This window comes from Terrapene carolina, unplaced genomic scaffold, assembly GCF_002925995.2.
Source record: "Terrapene carolina triunguis isolate 2854851 unplaced genomic scaffold, T_m_triunguis-2.0 Scaffold66, whole genome shotgun sequence".
Classification (NCBI taxonomy): domain Eukaryota; kingdom Metazoa; phylum Chordata; order Testudines; family Emydidae; genus Terrapene; species Terrapene triunguis.
This window is the reverse complement of record NW_020664417.1, coordinates 68,871,788-68,879,932: the sequence shown is the minus strand read 5'-3', so window position 1 is coordinate 68,879,932 and position 8,145 is coordinate 68,871,788.

Genomic DNA, 8,145 nt, shown 5'->3' with positions numbered 1-8,145 from the left:
CAGATGTAAGGGTGGCATGGCATGGTATTACCACCCTTACATCTGTGCTGCTTCTGGCAGGGCTTGCCCAACAGCCGCCACTCTCCGGTTGCCCAGCCCCGAAGGCAGCACAGAAATAAAACAACCCCCTAAAACAACCTTGTGACTCCCCTGCAACTCCCTTTTGGGTCAGGACCCCCAGTTTGAGAAACGCCTGCTCCCCCATAAAATCTGTATTGTATAGGGTTGAAGCTCACAAAAGACCAGATTTCAGTGGGGGAGAGTTCAGTGGGCCAGATTTCATGGTCTGTGACACATTTTTCATGGCCGTGAATTTGGTTCATGGATTCCACAGATATTTGTTGACAGAAGAGGAATGGTGAGACTTGGGAATCTTGGGATTGATTCGAGGCCCTGGAGGGGAGTGTAGTCTACTGGGCAAAGACTCTTCTGTCCATTAACCCGCCTTCTACTCTGTCCTTTCCAGACTGTCTCTGTCCCAATCCTATGCAGTGTTACTGTACCCATGTCAGTCCCAGGATATTAGAGAGACAGGGTGGGTGATGTAATATCTTTTACTGGACAAACTTCTGTTGGTGGGAGAGAAAAGTTTTTGGGTTTCCTGAAAAAGAGCTCTGTGTAGCTCGAACGCTTGTCTCTCTCAATCCAATAAAATATATTACCTCATCCATCTTTTCTCTCTGTCACAGTCTGGTGACTTTCCTACCCCTGGTTCTATACTTCTCACCTAGTCACTCCCAGTCTTGACTCCTCAGGTTTCTCATCCCTGTCCCAGTCTTCTCCCCAACCTCTAATATCTGAATGAGGGGGACTAGACCTGCCCTCCAAAGGACAGTTTTAAGAGAATGGGGGGATTTTAAAGCCGTGCATGGCTCTTCTTACTGTTCTTCCCTGGCAGACACTTCTATTTCTGATGTCACTCAGGGAAAACTGCTTAATCCAGTCATTTTACAGCTACATCTCCATCTGTAATAGAGGAGGAAGAAGTCAATTAGTGCCATAAAAAAGCTCTCCCTGGCTGACCTCAATATCAGACATAGCAGTCAGGGAAGAGCTATTCAGCAAACACTGAATCACAGGCTTTTTAATGTTCTTTCCCAGTTAACTGTCATTTCGGCAGCCAGGAAACAACTTTCTCTTGAATCATAATACTTTGTACTCTGGGTGTAAAGAACACATAGGAGAGGAAATAGTAATCATGGAAATCTGTGAGGTTTCAGTATGGTTACTCTGGTTATATACGGCTGAAACTGAGAGCAGGATTTGGTGCTGTAGCGCCCCATATTTGAAAGGTGCTCATGTTATTAAAAGGATTCTTGTTAACCCTCAGTATGAATTTAGCTTGCACAAAGACTGCAAGGTTGGGACCTCATTCTTTAAGGATTATGCTATTTTATGATAGTGAATACTGAAAACAAAACATAAAAGAAACCGCAAACAAGTGAAATATTTTGGGCTGGAGGTGGGTGAAATATTTTGGCCAAAACTTTTTTTTGGTAAAAATACAGATTCACCAACACTGGAATGTTTTATGAATTCATGTCTATTTTGTCAAATTGTTTGTTTCGGGAAAAAAAACTTCTGAGAAAATCAAAATGGTTTAAAACTACTTTTTGTTCCAAAATTTCCATTGATTTTATTTGTAAAACATTCAAAAATTATTGCAATGAAACATTTGTTGAACTAAAACATTTTTTTAATCCAACACAATTTTTTCCCCTAATTTCAAAATTGCTAACAAACTGGAAAAAAATCCATTATTTGCCCAGCTCTAAACCTCAAATGGTGTATATTGATGTAGTTCCAGGCCTCTAGCATCCTGGATTTAGGAATGGAGACAGAATTCATTTAAATAATAATTTCACTTGAGACACTTTGGTGAATTTATCACACTGCTTTGTGACCATTTAAAATCTACCAGATAATAATCCTTTCTGGATAGGAAGGGTTGTTGTGAGTTAGTCTGAGAATGAACAAATGTAAGAAGTCTTATGCTTAGCAGACCATAACCTTGGAAAGTTTGGCCCTGACATTCTTGCTGAATTGAGGAGTTCTAATGTACTAAACCACCAAATAATGAATGGCAATTATCAGATTCTAAGGATGCATTTACCTGCAATCAGAAAGAATTCAATGCACACTTTGCTCTCTGAGGGAATGTCTACACTGTGGCAGGCCTGTGTCAGCTGACTCAGGCTTGTGGGGCTCAGGTTATGGGGGGCTGTTTAATTATGGTGTAGACATTTGGGGTCAGGTTGGAGCCTGGGCTCTGGGACCCTGCAAAGGGGTCAGAGTTCCAGAACCCAGGCTCCAGCCTGAGCCTTAACATATATGTAATGATCTTGGGGTTCATTAAACAACAGACCAAATGAAAGAGAAAGGAATAAAATTGTAATAAAACAAACTGGAGAGCATCTCTGAACTGCTGCACACAGCCATAGGATGTTCCAATCCCCGGCTGCAGGGCATAGCTCCAAATTCCCATGCTCACAACACTGTCCCTTATGAGGGAGTGTCTCCAAATCACAATCTTTCATAAATATATCTCTACAAGTCTACAGTGTACACCACAATTAAACAGCATTGTAACCCGAGCCCTGTGAGCCTGAGCCAGCTTACACGGGCCAGTGTAGACATACCCTGAAGGGCTCCAAAGATTAGGTTAAGAACCTGATGAATGACAAACTGGATGAATGGGATCAGCAATCTTCCTTCACAAAGTATTAAAAATCTCCTCCACAAAACTTTTTCATAACTGTGTTCTGTGTTTTTAGTCTGGTTTGGTGAAGTTGTATGCATAACTTTAAGAAATCTAGTTTTGTTTTGTTTTATGTTCTGCATGGAATGAGCACAAACCTTGCTCATTTATTTTAAAATCAATATCATATAAAGAGCAAATTGCTTCTATGTCTCACTTTATGGTGTTAGGGCTCACACAATATTATTGCAGTAAATGCAGAAATGTTAGCACTGTTTAAATCAAAAGAGAACATTATAAGTTGTTTATAGACAGCAAGCTCAGCAAACAAAAGTCTCATTATGGCAAAGGAAAACACATTGATAAAGTATTTTGTCATCTGATCATTTTCTGCTATTTGTTCAAAATTAGATTTAGAGCTGTTGGTTAATTGGTGTATAATACATTTTTATGTGTGTTTTGAAATAATGTGTATTCAGCTTTTCTTTAAATCAGAAATCCATCAATAAATTTAGAGACAATAGGATGCCTGATTCCTATTACAAATCCTGTAACCTTCTATTCAAGACTTTTCATGATTCTTAATATTGTGTGCTGAATCTTTGATTTTATTGTTCCAAGTATAACCATTTTCTGTTGAGGTGAGGGGCTTGGTGCTGAGAAGGCAGATAAGTTCGTGCCAGAACCAAGAAACAAATTGGGGGATTAGAAGTGATATATGGAGTCATGCCATGATACTGAAAGATGTGCTCCAGGAAGGCTTGTGCAGTTTCATGGGCAGATGTAATATTGTGTCAGGGAATAAAATGAACATCTTAGTAAGGAGGTCCACTTGGTCAGGATAACTGAGTGCCCTTTGGAGTGTCGTAACTCTACAATAGAGTCCACTGAGAAGGTGACCAAGGACATGTAGGTGTGGGGAGGGGCTGAAGGAGGCCTATAGGCTTGGCTCATGGTTTCTTTGTATGAGTGCAGAGGTTGCATGACCTAACACAGTTTTTTACATCAGTTCATGGGGTTGGCCATCAGAAGTACCTAGTGGTTAGGTTCCAGGTTTTAAACTGTCCAAAATGTCCTGCCAAAGGTGAGTCATGACACAGTTTTAGCAACTGAAATCAGGAGCTGTACTCAGGAATGTAGAGATGATACCCATGATAAAAGAGGTCTTGTTGTAGATGAAAACTTGAATACAGTGAAGCACTGCTGTTTCTTAGAGTTTAGCAGATTGGGGCTGCAAATGGGTCACTTAGAAGCAAGGAACAGATTTGATCATCAGATGATCAGTGATGGTCCTGCAAACAGTTTTGGGAGGGTGTAAGTACAGTGGTGAGAATTTCCTGCTCCACTTCATGGTACTTTTTCTTGCGGGACAAGGCATCCACCTTCCCATTCTTAGTCCCTGGACATTATGTAACTATAAAGTCAAATTGGGAGAGGAAAAGGATCCAGTGAATCTGATGTTGGTTGAGTCATTGTGTTGTCTGTAGATATTCCAAATGCTTGTAAACAGTCCAGATTTGGATGGGTACGGTCCCCCTCAAGAAGGTGCTGTCATTGCTGAAAGACAGCCTGGATGTCCAGGAGTTTCTTGTCCCACACATCATGATTTATGTCTGTGGGAGTCAGTTTCCAAGAGAAAAAGGCACAGGGATGAAGCAACCAGTGCAGTGAGGGTCGATAAATTGTGAGAGGATCACACCTATCGCAAAGCCAGAGGCATCGGTCTCAACTATGATGGCCTTTGTGGGATCCAGATGGATCAAAATGTGGGCAGAAATAAATGCCTTTTTCAAGCAGTTGAAAACCATCTGTGTGTCAGTGAACCTGATGAATTTAGCCCCTTTCTTGAGGAGGGACGTTATAGGAGCTACCACATTAGAGAATCCTTGGATGAATCACTGGTAAACATTTGTGAATCCAAGGAACCGCTGCACCTACCTATATTACCTGCCTTCTACTCATTGATGGCTGTAACTTTGCAGGGGTGCATGGCGAGTCCTGCTGGTGAGACGACATAGCCCAGAAACTGCACGGTATCCTTGTCAAATTTACACAAAACCTGAGAAATGCAAAGTTGATTTTGGTGAAGCCAATCAAGGACAGGGCACACATGGTGGCCGTGGTGTTCATTCTCTGAAAAAGAAAGAATATAATCTAAGTAGATGACCACAAATTGGTTGAGGATGTCTCTGAAGATGTTGTTCATAAAATGCTGGAAGATAGTGGGGAGTTACATAAACTAAATGGCTTGACTAAATATTTGAAATGGCCATATCTGGTTTGAAAAAGCTGTCTTCCATTCATCCCCCTTCTGGATTCTGACCAGGTTCCATGTCCCATGAAGGTCTAGCTTTGTGAGCTGAACAGAGACTTTCTAGGAGTTAATTTATGAGAGGAAGGGGATGTTGGCAGTGGATGGTGATCTTTCGGAGGGCTTGAGAATCGACACAAGGTCAGATGGAGCCATCCTTCATAGTCATGAAGAAGATAGGTGCTCCTGTTGGGAAAGTTAAAGGATGGATGAACCCCTTCCACAGAGATTCCTCAAAGTAATCCCAGCGGGCCTTCAGCTCGGGTTCAGATAGGGTGTAAATGCATCCAAAAGAGACCTCTGTTCCCAATTGAAGGTCGATCAGGCAATTATAGGCAGGAAATTCAGGTCCTGATGACAAATCGTTGGTTTGCAACTCTGGATCCTTCAGGGTCTAGAGTGCACCAGAGAATGAGACTGACTGTTGACTCATATTGAGAAGGCATGATCATCAGCATAGCATGGAACAGAAGATATAGATTATGAGCACCAGCTGGTTCGGGGGTCATGAGTGATGACCAGTGAATGTGGAGTGCTGATGACCACAAACTGCAAGATCTCTTGGTGACTGCCAAGGGCATGGGTTGGCTGTTGGTGGGGCACCCTGCTGTGATGTGCCTAGGCATCCCACAATACAGACACAACTCCAATGCCCTACAATGATTCTTTTCATCGTCAGAGAGATGGGGCCTGACTTGGTTGACTTGCATCAGTTCAGGGTCTGGTAGAACAACTGGGACCATGGGAGAGGGAAGAGTCCTGGTCAGCTGGGTCAGGAGATGTGCTGTTTTTCTTGGGCTCATTCTGTTAGATGATTATCAGTCTAGATGCAAAGATCAATTAAAGCTCCCAGGCTAGGTGGAGAATCCATCCATGCTAGTTCATCGTTGAAAGAATTGTTGAGTCCCTGCCTAAAGTGATATTGCTGCATGCCAGCCATCAAAATCCCGCTGCATATTTGATGACAGATCTCACAACTTGCTGGAGTGCATGGAGAGCAGCTTCTTGGTACATTCTTGATTAGGGTAATTGAAAATACCTAACATTGCCTGTACAAAGCTCTCGAAGTGTTCAAGAAGAGGACTGGACACCGCCAGGAGCACAATGATCCCTTGAAGGCCTCCCCAATGAGCAATACTAATCCCACTCAGGACTGTTTGTGAGATATATGTGGTTGCAACATGATCCGGAGATGACATTGGTTAAGGAACCCATGAAACTTGGCATTTATTGGATAGGGGCAGCTTGGGCTCAAGGACAGTGGATGCAAGAGTTGGGGAATGGGAGGGGACAGAAATTGTGTCCTGGGCTTGTATCTGGGGCTGGAGTGCTGCATTCTGGTCATGTAGCACCAGGACCTGTGCCTGTAGTTCCTGCAGGATCTCAACAATATCCAAGAAGGTGGGTTGGGGTCCTGCTGGAGCCATTCCAGAGGGGAGCTCTGTGTCGTGAGGTGAAGTCCCTCCTTATCTTTTAGTGGGCTGCTCAAACTGTCAAGCACTAACGTATAGGCGATGCAACCTAGTGGGTGGAGCAGAATCAGATAGCAGAACCAGAGGTGTGGTTAGGAGGTAAACCAAGGGTCAAAGTCAGGAGCCAGAACAGAACCAAAGGGTAAAAGCTGGAGAGGTGGTTAGGAGACAGGATTTCAGAGGTAAGTAAGGTCTAGGGCTTGTGTGGAGCAGGCAAGGGCTGGACAGGAAGCAGATGTAGTGCAGCTTCAGGCATGGAATGCATTGAGCAGCCACAGTGCTGCTGTTGTTACATGGTTTAAATGGTGAACTGTTGGCACTTCTGACCAATCAGGGAGAACAGTCATTTAGTGAAGGTGCACTGGGCCCAGACAAGTTCCTTGGGTTGCTAGGTGACTGAGCCTCGAGGCAGCTGAGTTCCTGTCAACAGCATTGTCAAAACAGTGCAGAGCACGCTTTGTCCTTATCTACACTTGCACCTAAACTTTCTCATCATTGCTGTTGAGGTTTACCAATGAAAAGATTACTTTAGATTCGGTTGCTAGATACCAGTATTAAATGAGAGGAAAGGAAAATACCAAATTTTACTGTTTTTGTGTAGCATTTCTTTCAAAATAAAAACAGGAGAAACAATTCAGGCCATCCATATTTAGAATAGTAATCTGAGCTATTCGAGAAAAGCGGAGTATTTTCTAGTGGTCATGACCTGAAATTATTGGCCAAGATTTTTAAAGCTGGGTACCTAAAGTTAAGCTCGTAACTCCATGCTTAGGTGCCTAAAAAGCAGTCTAATTTTCAAAAGTGCTTATTTCAACTGGAGCAGCTAGTATCTTAGAAGTTTTGAAAACCAACCTGTCTAAATTTAGAAGTCTTACTTTAGCCCGCCTTTTGAAAATCTTGGACATTTTATCTAAGGCCCTAGTTCTGTCCCCAGTTAGGCATGTAAATAGCCTTTCTCATGTGAATGGTCCCATGGAGTTAAATTAAATAAATCCTGCAAATTAACTGAGATTTGAATGTGTGGTTCTTCTCTAAAAAGTAACTGGGTAAGAAAGCACCTTCTTATTCAAGGAGTTCTGCTCCTTGATTGTATTCAAATAAGTTCTTACTGTCTTTTTCTCCAGTCACCTTCACAGAGCCTACACAACTAAGAGAGACTCAGCCATGTTCTATTCCATCTTTATTAAGTTCCAGTCAGGAAACCCTTTCTAATCTCATTCAAAGCAATGGAGTATTGAAAGCATCAATTAGTATATCATTTGGCCTGCAGAATCTACACTCTGCTCTAGCCACGTATGTACCATACCCCTGTCCCTCCTCAATGCGTCATAAACAGTTTGGCTAACTATATTTGGATCTTGTTTCCTGAAATGCCATGGAGACTGGGGAACATGCCGGGGAGACAGAAGCAGACCAACATGACTGTTGTTGAAGGAGAGGATGGGAGGAATTGTACTGGGAGATCTAAAATGGGGAGAGAGCTGCAGAAATGCTTTCCAAGGCCCTGATTCAGCAAACCACTTAAGTATGTGTTTAACATTAAGCACTTGCTTAACCACATATATCTCCTGCTTAAGTCTCATTGACATGAATGGGACTTAAGCATGTGCTTAAAGCTAAATACTCTTCTGAATTGCAATACTGCCAGTCCCAAATGCTAAAAT